This window comes from Podarcis erhardii (genome assembly GCF_964252035.2).
Source record: "Podarcis erhardii genome assembly, chromosome: 2".
Taxonomy (NCBI): domain Eukaryota; kingdom Metazoa; phylum Chordata; class Lepidosauria; order Squamata; family Lacertidae; genus Podarcis; species Podarcis erhardii.
Genome location: NC_138498.1, coordinates 96,098,059 through 96,110,768, shown reverse-complemented (window position 1 = coordinate 96,110,768; position 12,710 = coordinate 96,098,059).

Here is a 12,710-nt window from a genome sequence, read left to right as displayed (position 1 = left end):
CATTTATTTTTAAAATGGTGCAGCTAAGACAAAAAGGCTCTGATGATTTATAAAACCACAGGAAATGCTGCACAATATAAGGCTCATCTTCACAAAGTTAGCCATGTGGTGCAACAAAATCGCTACATTTCTGCATGACAAGGAAACAAAGGACACATTAAGACAACAATGATGTGTTATTCAGCATAGTGTTATTGCATCAAATCTTGATATGGAAAAGCCAGAGATGATAAATCACCAGTAAGCACAGTTGACAGATGACCACACACATATAGAAGTTGCTCTTGGCAAGCAGCAATCTCACATTACTAATAACCAACCTAAAATTTGTTGCTAGGAGTGGGGCAGTAATTCTCAGGTTGGCTTTGCCAGCTGACTGAATCCTAAAATACTTGCTGGGAAATGTCCTGACCAGGTGAAATCTCAAACAAGTGGTTCTGCTTTGAGCATGAAAAACACCGTTATCACCATCAAGAGGGGAAATAATGTGCTTACCTTTTTGTAACATGAGGGTGCTAAGCGGTATAAATTGCAGAATCAGACCAGAGAATACCTGCCTTTGCAGAAAAGCTGCAGAGACTGGAATGACCCCTAAACCCAAAAAATCATGGTATAAAAATGCTTTCATGTGGTGGCTCAGTGGCAGAGTGCATGTTTTGTATGCATAAGTTTCAACCTCCTGAAAACACAGCCATTCAGTGTAGACAGTAATGGGCTAGATGAGCCAGTGGTCTGATTTGCTGCTTCCAATGTACCGTAATATGCAACAAGCAGATTACAACATGGATCCACAGAACAGGGAAATATTTGAGGGGAAGGAAAACGAAACTCATTTCGGCCCAGCCAAATGCATCTGAGGATTCTGTCAAATCCTAGCTTCGTGGGAAGTAGAGGGTTTTCAGAGGACTTGGGTGTAAGAGAAGGAATCACAAACCATCATAAACATGTTATCAGAACAACCAACAGAAGGTACAAACAAACACGCTCATTCAAAGTAGCCTATCTTCTTTACGAAAAGTAACTTCTCCTTATTCATGGGTTGAAAAAATAAAGCACCAGTACATCAATTTTCACCAGTACATCAATTTTCAGACCATTCTTTCATTTAGTCACCAATATGGATTTATCTTTTAATTGTAGAAGTATTAACAAAGCAAAGGTTCTCAAGCACACTGCTGGTTAACTGTGTGGGAATCTAAGAGCAGAGACTGTAAAGTATTGGCTGCTGATAATTAAAAAAAAATCAAGAAGTATAATACCTTTAGACTTAAGTGCATCCATACATTAACCTTCTTATAAGGCATCTATAATGGATCTGCTAATACAAGCACAAAGAATGAGACAAACATCTCATGCTGCATCAGTACAACTTTTACTTTTCAATGTCTATGTTCCTTCTCCTTTTACAACTTCAACATGGGGAAGAGCAAGTAGGCACTGGCATTCATGCAGTGCAATCCTATGCATGGTTACCTTTGAAATGACCTGAGCTGTAAAAATTGGCCCGTACAGCACAATTCGAATCCCAGTGCTTTTTCCTGATACTTTCCTTATCACAGAAAGTCCCAAATTTTTAGTGGAAGTTGGTTTGTTGCACAAAAATGCAGCATCAGCTGTAATTGTGAGACCTGAATTTGCCAGTATGCAATCCTACCCCCCAAAAAACCAGCCACAGGGCTCATCCACACCTTCAAAACTACTAAAAAATAAAATTCTAAAACATAATTCAGCACAGAGCTAACCAAGATTAAAACTAGTAAATTGGAGTCAGAGCTGCCCTCTGAATGGAAGAGATTTTGCCTACTTAGGGCAAAGTCCTAGCATGAGAAAGACAACCAAACTCCAGCTATGTGCCTCTCCTAGCGGCTCATATTTTGCACTTATATACTTTATTTCATTCATTTAAAGCATTTTAACCAGGTTTTTTCCAACCAACCTCCTTTGACTTTACTTCCCTTCAATCCCGCTCTGAAGCCTAAGGTCTGCTAGCACCAGCTATTCCAGACATCTGCAAAAGTATTTTGTGATGTCTCAAGACATGTGTTTGCCCACAGCACACCATCACTTCAAGGTTCTTCCACTGATATATCTCTGGATCCAACCCATTTATTTCAGTTGACTTAAATACACTTGATGATCTGTTGCTAACAAAGAAAACAAAAAAATGTTGAAAATACACAAGTGGGGGGGGGAAGGGTCTATATTCTTGTAAATAAAAGCCTTGAACATCCTACAGAGGTGACAGAGCAACAGATAAAATGGAGCCCTGCTTGACCCCTTGCCATTCAGCATGCATTCAAGTACAGTGGTGCCTCGCAAGACGAAAAGAATCCGTTCTGCGATTCTCTTCGTCTAGCGGTTTTTTCGTCTTGCGAAGCAACCCCATAGAGAAATTCGTTTAGCGAAGTGCCTCCAAAACGGAAAACCCTTTCGTCTAGCAGGTTTTCCGTCTTGTGAGGCGTTCGTCTTGCGGGGCACCACTGTACTGTATCAAGCTTTTATTGGAAATGGTAGGCCTCTACCCTCCACTCAGTCAAGGAAAGGAAGCTTAGAAATCTCATGATTTGCAACATAGAACATAACTACTATATAATATGACCAAGGGACATCCAGAAATATGAAACAATGCAGCAACATAAGAACATGAAACATTCCCAAAATATAATTATAAACATACCTTAAGTATGTATACAAACTCAATGAGAGGTGTGAGCTTGCTTTTGCCAGGTAATCTCATTCATATTAGGTCTGATTTGAGACCCAATAATCTCTCGTCTCATCTCCTCATCAATAAATAATAATAATAATTTATTATTTATACCCTGCCCATCTGGCTGGGTTTCCCCAGCCACTCTGGGCAGCTCCCAACCAAATATTAAAAACACAATACAGCATTAAACATTAAAAACTTCCCTAAACAGGGCTGCCTTCAGATGTCTTTTAAAACTAAGATAGTTGCTTATTGCCTTGACATCTGATGGGAGGGCGTTCCACAGGGCAGGCGCCACTACCGAGAAGGCCCTCTGCCTGGTTCCCTGTAACCGCCAGAAGGCCCTTGGCGCTGGACCTCAGTGTCCGGGCTGAACGATGGGGGTGGTCTTTCTCTTTCCTGATCTTTCATATTTGTCAGGGTGGCACTTCCTGTTCTGCCTCAAGCAGCAAAATGGGACATGATGACCCTAAATAGGACTTACTTCTAGATACATGAGTCTAGGACTGTAGACTAAGCCACATTAAGAGGAACACATGTATTAGTGCTGGTGATGCCTTTAAGAGATTTGTCACTTAATTCACCACTACCCTTGTTCTCTTCAAAGAGCCATTTCTTCAACATTCATTCCTAGCAATCTAGCAATGCAGCCACAAGTCTCCAGGAATTCATGAGCATTGTGATCCAAAACTTCACCATTAGTACTAGAGCTGGGCAAACTTCCTGAAGCTCTCTTGAATTGATTCAGAAATTACCCAAGTCCTTCCCACCACAGTACAGCCCCCAACCCCCAAAAAGTCAAGTTTTAGGAGCCTTTTCCTTCCCCCACAGAAGTGAATGGCTCAATTAGTTTCTACAGAGCAGGGAGATGACATTGTGGAGGCCAAATGTAATGGAAGGGTGTGGATGATCCCTGTGTATGGAGAAGGCCTTCACCCACGCCCACCATTCCCCACCCTTAGATTTGGTTTATACATATCATGAAATCAACCCCGTTCAATGTAACACAGTAGAAGCTTTGACAGCCAAAGCAATGCTAGTTCTGGCTGCCAAAGTGCCTCACACAATCCCTGGCTGACGAAGACTTGGCCGTGTGAAGCATTTGTCTACCAGGGAAGCTGGCAATTCTTCTCCTGCTTGGGTTTTAATCAGAGCAGATAATAATTTAGGTGCTTCAAACACTCAACTCATCTTTGAGAGAGTCTTTTATGACCTCCTGAGCTCAGCAGCTCAGTTGTGAGAGGATTGATGAGAGACATGAATGAAAGGATCTGGCCCTTGAAAAAACTAAACAAGCAGAACTGCGGTCCAAGTTCTTGAACGTTTCGCAAAAGTCCAATGCCTTGAATAGAAACTAAACCACAATCTTATTTGGAAAATAAACTGCCCAGTAAACCATCTCAGGCCCTGCAATCATCAGGTGAGGCCTCGTTGGCGCTGCCACCACTGGAGGTTGTCTGGTTGCTGTTGACCAGTGACAGGGCCTTTTCAGTGGCATTTCCCTATTTGTAGAATGCCCTCCCTGGTGAGGTGTGCCTGTCTCCCTAGTTAACAACTTTCAGGAAGAGTTTATTAAAAACCTGATAGTTGAAGGACACAGTTCCTGGTAACCTTGAGATCACTGGGTGAGAGGTTTTGTTTTGTTTTGTTTTTGCTGTCTTGACAATGCTTTTCAAGCATTGTTTTATTATTTTTGTGTTTGCTACTTCAATGTCATATTGTATGTACTCACATGGTTGCACACCATCCTGTTAACCATGCACCAGAGCAGTGACTCCAAGAGAACATCAGAACAGTTGCTTCATTAAACAAGGGAATAAACAGGTCTAGCATTGAGGCAACCTTACACAGAACTGAACTGGTAAAGGGCTGAAACATACAAAACATAAATCCCACTGACTGAGATAGGAGGAGCAACAGTTGCAGTTCCTTTTAACCCTTTACCACCATATAATCACATTCAGGGAGAAGAGAATGACATATATTAAACAGCCATACTCTGTTAGACAAATGTGGCGAAAGAAGCTAAGAAGACACCATCTTGGTTGGGGGTCCTGGAATACATTTTCCCTGCCTTTGCAGGCCTTTGTCTACCTGGCCTAGGAGGGTGGGGTCCTGACTGACTCCAGTTACAAAAGCTGAGGCTGCTGTAGAGGCCAGAGGCCATCTTGGATGTCTCTTAGTGCAGACCTAGGTCATCAAGCCTGAGCTTCCACAGCCACCACCCACCATGAACCACCACTGGCAGGATTGGCACAGATATGCTTATGATATTTTATTCTCGTGCTAATTTTTCTGTTTTAATTGTGCATTTTATATTTGACTTCCTTTAGTAATGTTTTCTTTTGAAATGCTCAAGATTTTTCTTTGTTAACTTTGATGTGTTAAATGTGCACTCTGTAGTTGCCCTCCTTTGTAATGTTTAGTTTTGAAATATTTCAGCAACTATTTCAGTTTCCTGTTAATTATGTTGTTTTGAATGAATATATAATATATCTGATTTTCTTCAAGTAATCTGAACCTTCTTTTATTTTGGATTGTTTTATTTGATGCTTTAATGTGTTTTAAACCACTTTGAGATGTTTTCTTAAATATAAAGTGATATGGAAATGAGAATGGATGAAATGAAAATGAATAAACGAAAAGAATTGATGACAACTATGATGACAAGATAGATTACACAACATAGAGTAGGGAAAGATGACCTTGAAACATTTGTGACTAAATGACTGTGGGGGACAATGGCTGAAACCACATTCCCTTGCCCAATCAGAATACACAAAAATAAGGCTGGAACTTGTCAGAGAACATCACAAGCAGCCAAACTAGCCAGGAGCAACTTTCTCAGGAAAACCATATATGTTGTAAACAAATCTTCCCTAATTCGTTAATGACCAGCTAAAGATTTGTGGTTGCCAGCTGTGTTCTCTTTCAAGGATTTTGTCCCAAACCTTAAAATATACTTCCAAAAATGTGAGCATCATCTCTCCCCCTGCATATCCAGAGCTGGAAGGAAGCCTTGGAAAATAAAATTGTGGATCCTTGAATATGCACCGATAAACAAATTAATGCATCACAATCACTGCCTGCTTTCTGATGAACATTTTATTTGCAGAATGATAGCATAGTCCAGGCATCCCCCAACTCGGCCTTCCAGATGTTTTGGGACAATTTCCACCATCCCTAACCACTGGTCCTGTTAGCTAGGGATGGTGGGAGTTGTAGTCCCAAAACATCTGGAGGGCCAAGTTTGGGGATGCCTGGCATAGTCAGACTTTGAGGCTAAATGCTTCATTTGCACCCTCTATCTTCCTCCAGGGAACTCAGGGTGGCATACATTGTATTCCAGTTCTCACAAAAATCCTAGTGAAGTAGCTATTGCTCAAAGACTATAACCAACACAAGGTCATCTAGCAAGATTCATTGCAGAGCGTGATTTTTAGCTAAGTCCAGCACTCTATCCTCTTATCTAAAATGTATGGTCTGCAGATGAAAAAAAAAACGTATTAACTCATGCCTAACCCCATTATATTCAAACATCTGCTGACTTCTTGCATATTTCATTTTACAGTAACACAGAATCTTTTTAAGGGTTGGTATCAATTATTTATACCATTTCAACATTTCCCATTCAATCATTCATTCATGCAGTACAATTTGTCCATAGTAACTTTTTGCCCAGTCACGCCCACTTAATGAGACGTTAATATAAAATAGGGAGAAATGCTCAGATTCCAGAACACATTTATAATAACTTGATAACCCAATATCAATAATTTGCCAAAGCCAAAAAATTGACATTTTATTCCTTAGTACTGTATGTAAGTATCTTTTCCTAACAGGCAGTTTTTAAACAATTAAAGGGTGGAAAAACAAACATATTCACCAAGACGTAAAAGTATCACTTGTTAGTTTTAGTCCTCTTATCATTGTATAAATAATTAGCATGATAAGCTATCATTCATTCGACTTATTGCTTGTTCACTACAAAAAAAGTCTAAGGATATGAAGAGCACAAAAACAAAAAGTATGTCTTATAATAAAGTCATTACTGTGGCGTTTGCCCATTCTTTGGGAATATGTTTGTATTGCGGGAGAGAAAGGGTTAATAAGTTGACCAATAAGAAAGCCCGGAGGCAGAGCCTACCTGATTTTGAGGCTCAGCCCAGAGGTTTTGACAGTTAGTTCGGTTGGTTATTTTGGCGGGGGGGGGGGAGATAGAGGAGTCAGAGTGAGTTAAGAGGCAGGGACAAGACTGAGAGGGAATAGAGTGACAGCGTTTCGAATGTATTTTAAAACTTGCTTGTGTTTGAAGTAAACTTTAATCTTCATTGTTAACTCTACCTGACTGAGAATAAAGTAGTGGTGTATAGGTCAACAGTCCGTGAAACGACCGGGGGCTCTGTACGAACGCCATAATTACAATGACCCAGCAAAATTTCAGCTGCAGAACATTTATCAAAACCAGTCATTTGACTGGGAGATGTTAACGATGGCACCAGGCAGATGCCGCAGGGGAGAGCTCTCCACAAGAGGGAGGCACAACTGTTACGGATCAACTAAAGAAAATAGCACACAGAAAGAGACATGGGTCCAGCCCTTTTGCAGGGTGGGGCTGCTGCCTTGGATGGCAGAAGACAACCCAGGATAGGCATCAGCTTTGAAACCTACAAGAGTGATGGGGCCCAGTGGCAGCCCCAAGCTGCCAGTTACTGACACTGCCCCTATTTACCGAGTACCTGTCTCAAAGTTCCGTATCACTCTGCAATCCCATACTTTCCAATCAGCCCCAATGAGATTTATTCCCACATACGTTTGCATAGCCATTTAGCATTATGAATAAAGCACTCGGCGAATGGTACAATAAATATATACAAGATTTATTTCCTGAACACAATGTGGGCTGTAATTTAAGAACTTTTTCAACGGCTGATGCAGAATTAAATTACATGCCAATTTTATCCAGCAGAATGCAGAGAATAGTTGGAAAACACAGCTCCTTCAACTCAAATATGTGTTGGCTCAAATTCATGTATCTGCACAATGCTATGTTCTTAGCCTATTTAGTCAATAGAGGCAAAAATTAGAACAGATGGGAAGAAAATTAAGTTCAAGCCAGATACATTTTTTTTTTAAAAAAGTAATAATCTCTGAAGTCATATATTCAAAAACATTAGTACATTTCCTAAAGAGCTAGAGGCATATACCTCCCACTGCCCAAGGCAGAACAAATTCTTCAAAAACACCATATATAGTAGATACTTCTTACCCAGTTATCTTTTAATGGTGGTGTAAAAATCACATTCATTCTTCCAAACCTTTCTTAAATATACTTCAGTATGCATTTCTGACAGCACAGACCACATGCCATAACTAATTTATATGCCGGGGGGAGGGGGGACCAGAGAAGATTCTTTATCTTTTAACTGCAGTTCCCTAAGGTCTACAGAAAAGTCATGACTCCAAGAGTTCAACCTACCTCACGTTTAGTAACTTCTGTAAGCTGCAACCTACTTTCACATCCACTGTTCCACAGAGCAGTTGTTAGATTTCAGTCACTGTGAATCTGTTTACAGTGGAACCTCTGGTTACGAACTTAATTCATTCCAGAGGTCCGTTCGTAACTGGAAACTGTTCTTATCCTGAGGTGTGCTTTCACAAATGGGGCCTCTGGCACGCAATTTCCGCTCGCATCCCAGGGGAAAGTTCGCTACTGGGAGCAGCTACTTCCCGGTTAGCAGAGCTCATAACTTGAAGCATTCACAAGGAGGATGGTTTGCAAACAGAGGTATTACTGTATATTACCAATAAACTGGGTTAACAACTTACAGACTCAATACAGCCTCCACTGGTTTGCTTACAAATACAACAGATTTTAAAAGGCTGTCTGAGGCTAGAATGTTAGGACAGGCATTTCAGAAAGAATGCAAGTACAGAGGGGCCCAGGAAAAGTTGTATGCATACAGAAGAGGAGGGTAATGAAAGTATTGCACTTCTGTAATTTTCACATCTCTATACTCATCTTGGTCCTTGACTGGGGGCTCAAACAAGCCTCAACTACAAGCCATGCAGAGGTACTAGCAAGAGGAGGAGACCACTGATGAGTCATTTCACCTCCACTTCTACAAAAAGCAATTTCAAGAGAAGGGCATTCAATCAGCACTGTTTCTGCTGACAGCCTTTACACTAGTGTCTATGCTCTACAGATGGGATTACCTGGAACTGGAAGAAAGGATGTACACCATTCCTCTCACCAGAATAGATTTTGGAATGAGTTATTCTGACCTCCTGCTATTTTTTAGGTTTAGGATATTCACTATGAGTGTAATTGAACTCATCCTGTACATACAGACCCTGAAACTGATATATTAAAACATACATGTACTATATTGTATGAGCAAATTTAAAGTCATGGACAGGGACTCACAGTTTATTTCTGTTTCATGTTTCGACAGGTGTAAACAGTAACAGTCTAACTATCTATTGTGGGAACCCTAGGAAGTCAGTTGTATGCAATAACCCAGGCATAGGCAAACTTGGCCCACCAGGTGTTTTGGGACTACAACTCCCATCATCCCTGACCACTGGTCCTGATAGCTAGGGGTGATGGGAGTTATAGTCCCAAAACATCTAGAGGGCTGAGTTTGCCTATGCCTGCAATAACCTAAGGTTAAGCATGATAATGATTCGTGAACTGTAGAGTGCAAGGTGCTTTAAGAGTCTTAATGAAAATAGGAAGAAAATGCTAAATGCCTTTACAACTCTGAATAGTGACAAGCGCAGAATTTAAACATCTACCCTAACTGCACTTTCCTGCAGCTGTATTAAACTGAAAGGCTGACTGGAATAGGGAAGCACTGCTAGGTTTATGCAGACTCCACATCACTAAAGCATTTGTTTTCTTAATGTTGAGTTGTAAAACAAATCAGTAACCCACAGCTGCTATGCTCCTCATCATTCATTCCGCTACTGCACTGTGCCACCATGGCTCAGCACAGAGGCAAAATGACTGGGTAGGAGTAAGCTAGAGTCTCTTCTCGAAGCTCATGCATTTGCTCATTCACACAACATCATGGTTTGCCTTATTGTTTAGCGTGAACCAAGCCATCCTGTGCAAACATAGCAATGCAACCTCTTAATGTTGAATTCAATGCAGAAACCTTCCAAAACAGCCCCCCCACACTGAGCTTAATGCAATAGAAATGTATTAGATCAAAAAGAACGAGTAAACCACCATTCTAGTCCCATTAAAAAAGACAAAATGTTCAAAACGAAATAAAATGGTTAAAATGCAGTAACTTGGTACAGTATTTGCATGCCAACTATTCTGACTTACATGCGTTACTGAATGAAGTACAACTCAATTCCTGTAACACTGGGCACCATGGAATTTTCTGCCAAAGGATAATGGAAACCTCCATCATGTAAGCTAAGCAAAGTTTATCATAATTGCTTGCTCTAGGCTGGGTTACACCAGTAATGCCACCAATGATTTCTTTCATCCCCAGCGTAAAGTAGTATTACACTGCTAGCACTTTACTAAATCAAAGTCTGTAAAGCTTCTTGATTGTCTTCACTGATTTATTGCAGGAGAAATCTACAACTATAAAAACCAGCAATTGATTATACTTTAATATCATAGAAGAGATAAATATATGTAGCCATAAAACATCTTTTGAATGTCAAGCTCTGTTGGACTGAAACAAGATTTCAAAATTACTAGCATGTCAATGTAATTCCAGAAGAGCTGCAGAAGCAAAAACAAAAACGTGCTGCACAGTTAAGAACTTATCAACATAAATTTCAGGAACTACTCTTACAAAGGCACACATTGACCTTAAATAAGGGGACTTGAAATCCATGAATCCTCTAATGCTTAATAATTTATTTAAAAGTAGTTAAAGGCTGTATATGACACTGAGGTCCTTTAGTCATTTAACTAAGGAAGCCTCATTGAACTCAATGGGATGTACTTCTGAACAGACTTGTCTAAGGTTACAGAATCATAAAATTTTAGAGTTGGAAGGGACACCGAGGGTCATCTAGACCAAACCCCTGCAATGCAGGAATCTCAACTAAAGCATCTGTGACAGACGGCCATCCAACCTCGGCTTAAAAACATCCAATGAAGGAAAGTCCACCACCTTCTGAGGGACTCCGTTCCACTGATGAAAGGTTATTCCTGATGTTTAGTCAGAATTTCCTTTCATGTAACTTAAGACCACTGGTTTGGGTCCTCTCCTCTGCAGTAGGAGAAAACAAGTTTGCTCCATTTTCCAAATGACAGCTCTTCAGATATTTAAATATGACTACCTTATATCCTCTCAGTCTTCTCTTGTTGTTGTTGTTTAGTCGTTTAGTCGTGTCCGACTCTTCGTGACCCCATGGACCAGAGCACGCCAGGCACTTCTGTCTTCCACTGCCTCCCGCAGTTTAGTCAAACTCATGCTAGTAGCTTCGAGAACACTATACAACCATCTCGTCCTCTGTCGTCCCCTTCTCCTTGTGCCCTCCATCTTTCCCAACATCAGGGTCTTTTCCAGGGAGTCTTCTCTTCTCATGAGGTGGCCAAAGTATTGGAGCCTCAGCTTCACGATCTGTCCTTCCAGTGAGCACTCAGGGCTGATTTCCTTCAGAATGGAGAGGTTGGATCTTCTTGCAGTCCATGGGACTCTCAAGAGTCTCCTCCAGCACCATAATTCAAAAGCATCAATTCTTCGGCGATCAGCCTTCTTTATGGTCCAGCTTTCACTTCCATACATCACTACTGGGAAAACCATAGCTTTTACTATACGGACCTTTGTTGGCAAGGTGATGTCTCTGCTTTTTAAGACGCTGTCTAGGTTTGCCATCGCCTTCCTCCCAAGAAGCAGGCGTCTTTTAATTTCGTGGCTGCTGTCACCATCTGCAGTGATCATGGAGCCCAAGAAAGTAAAATCTCTCACTGCCTCCATTTCTTCCCCTTCTATTTGCCAGGAGGTGATGGGACCAGTGGCCATGATCTTTGTTTTTTTGATGTTGAGCTTCAGACCATATTTTGCGCTCTCCTCTTTCACCCTCATTAAAAGGTTCTTTAATTCCTCCTCACTTTCTGCCATCAAGGTTGTGTTATCTGCATATCTGAGGTTGTTGATATTTCTTCCGGCAATCTTAATTCCGGCTAGGGATTCATCCAGCCCAGCCTTTCGCATGATGAATTCTGCATATAAGTTAAATAAACAGAGAGACAAAATACAGCCTTGTCGTACTCCTTTCCCAATGCTGAACCAATCAGTTGTTCCATATCCAGTTCTAACTGTAGCTTCTTGTCCCACATGGAGATTTCTCAGGAGACAGATGAGGTGATCAGGCACTCCCATTTCTTTAAGAACTTGCCATAGTTTGCTGTGGTTCACACAGTCAAAGGCTTTTGCATAGTCAATGAAGCAGAAGTAGATGTCTTTCTGGAACTCTCTAGCTTTCTCCATAATCCAGCGCATGTTTGCAATTTGGTCTCCGGTTCCTCTGCCCTTTCAAAATCCAGCTTGCACTTCTGGGAGTTCTCGGTCCACATACTGCTTAAGCCTGTCTTGTAGAATTTTAAGCATAACCTTGCTAGCGTGTGAAATGAGTGCAATTGTGTGGTAGTTGGAGCATTCTTTGGAACTGCCCTTCTTTGGGATTGGGATGTAGACTGATCTTCTCCAATCCTCTGGCCACTGCTGAGTTTTCCAAACTTGCTGGCATATTGAGTGTAGCACCTTAACAGCATCATCTTTTAAAATTTTAAATAGTTCAGCTGGAATACCATCACTTCCACTGGCCTTGTTATTTGCAGTGCTTTCTAAGGCCCGTTTGACTTCACTCTCCAGGATGTCTGGCTCAAGGTCAGCAACCACACTACCTGGGGTGTACGAGCCATCCATATCTTTCTGGTATAGTTCCTCTGTGTATTCTTGCCACCTCTTCTTGATGTCTTCTGCTTCTGTTAGGTCCTTACCACTTCTGTCCTTTATTATGG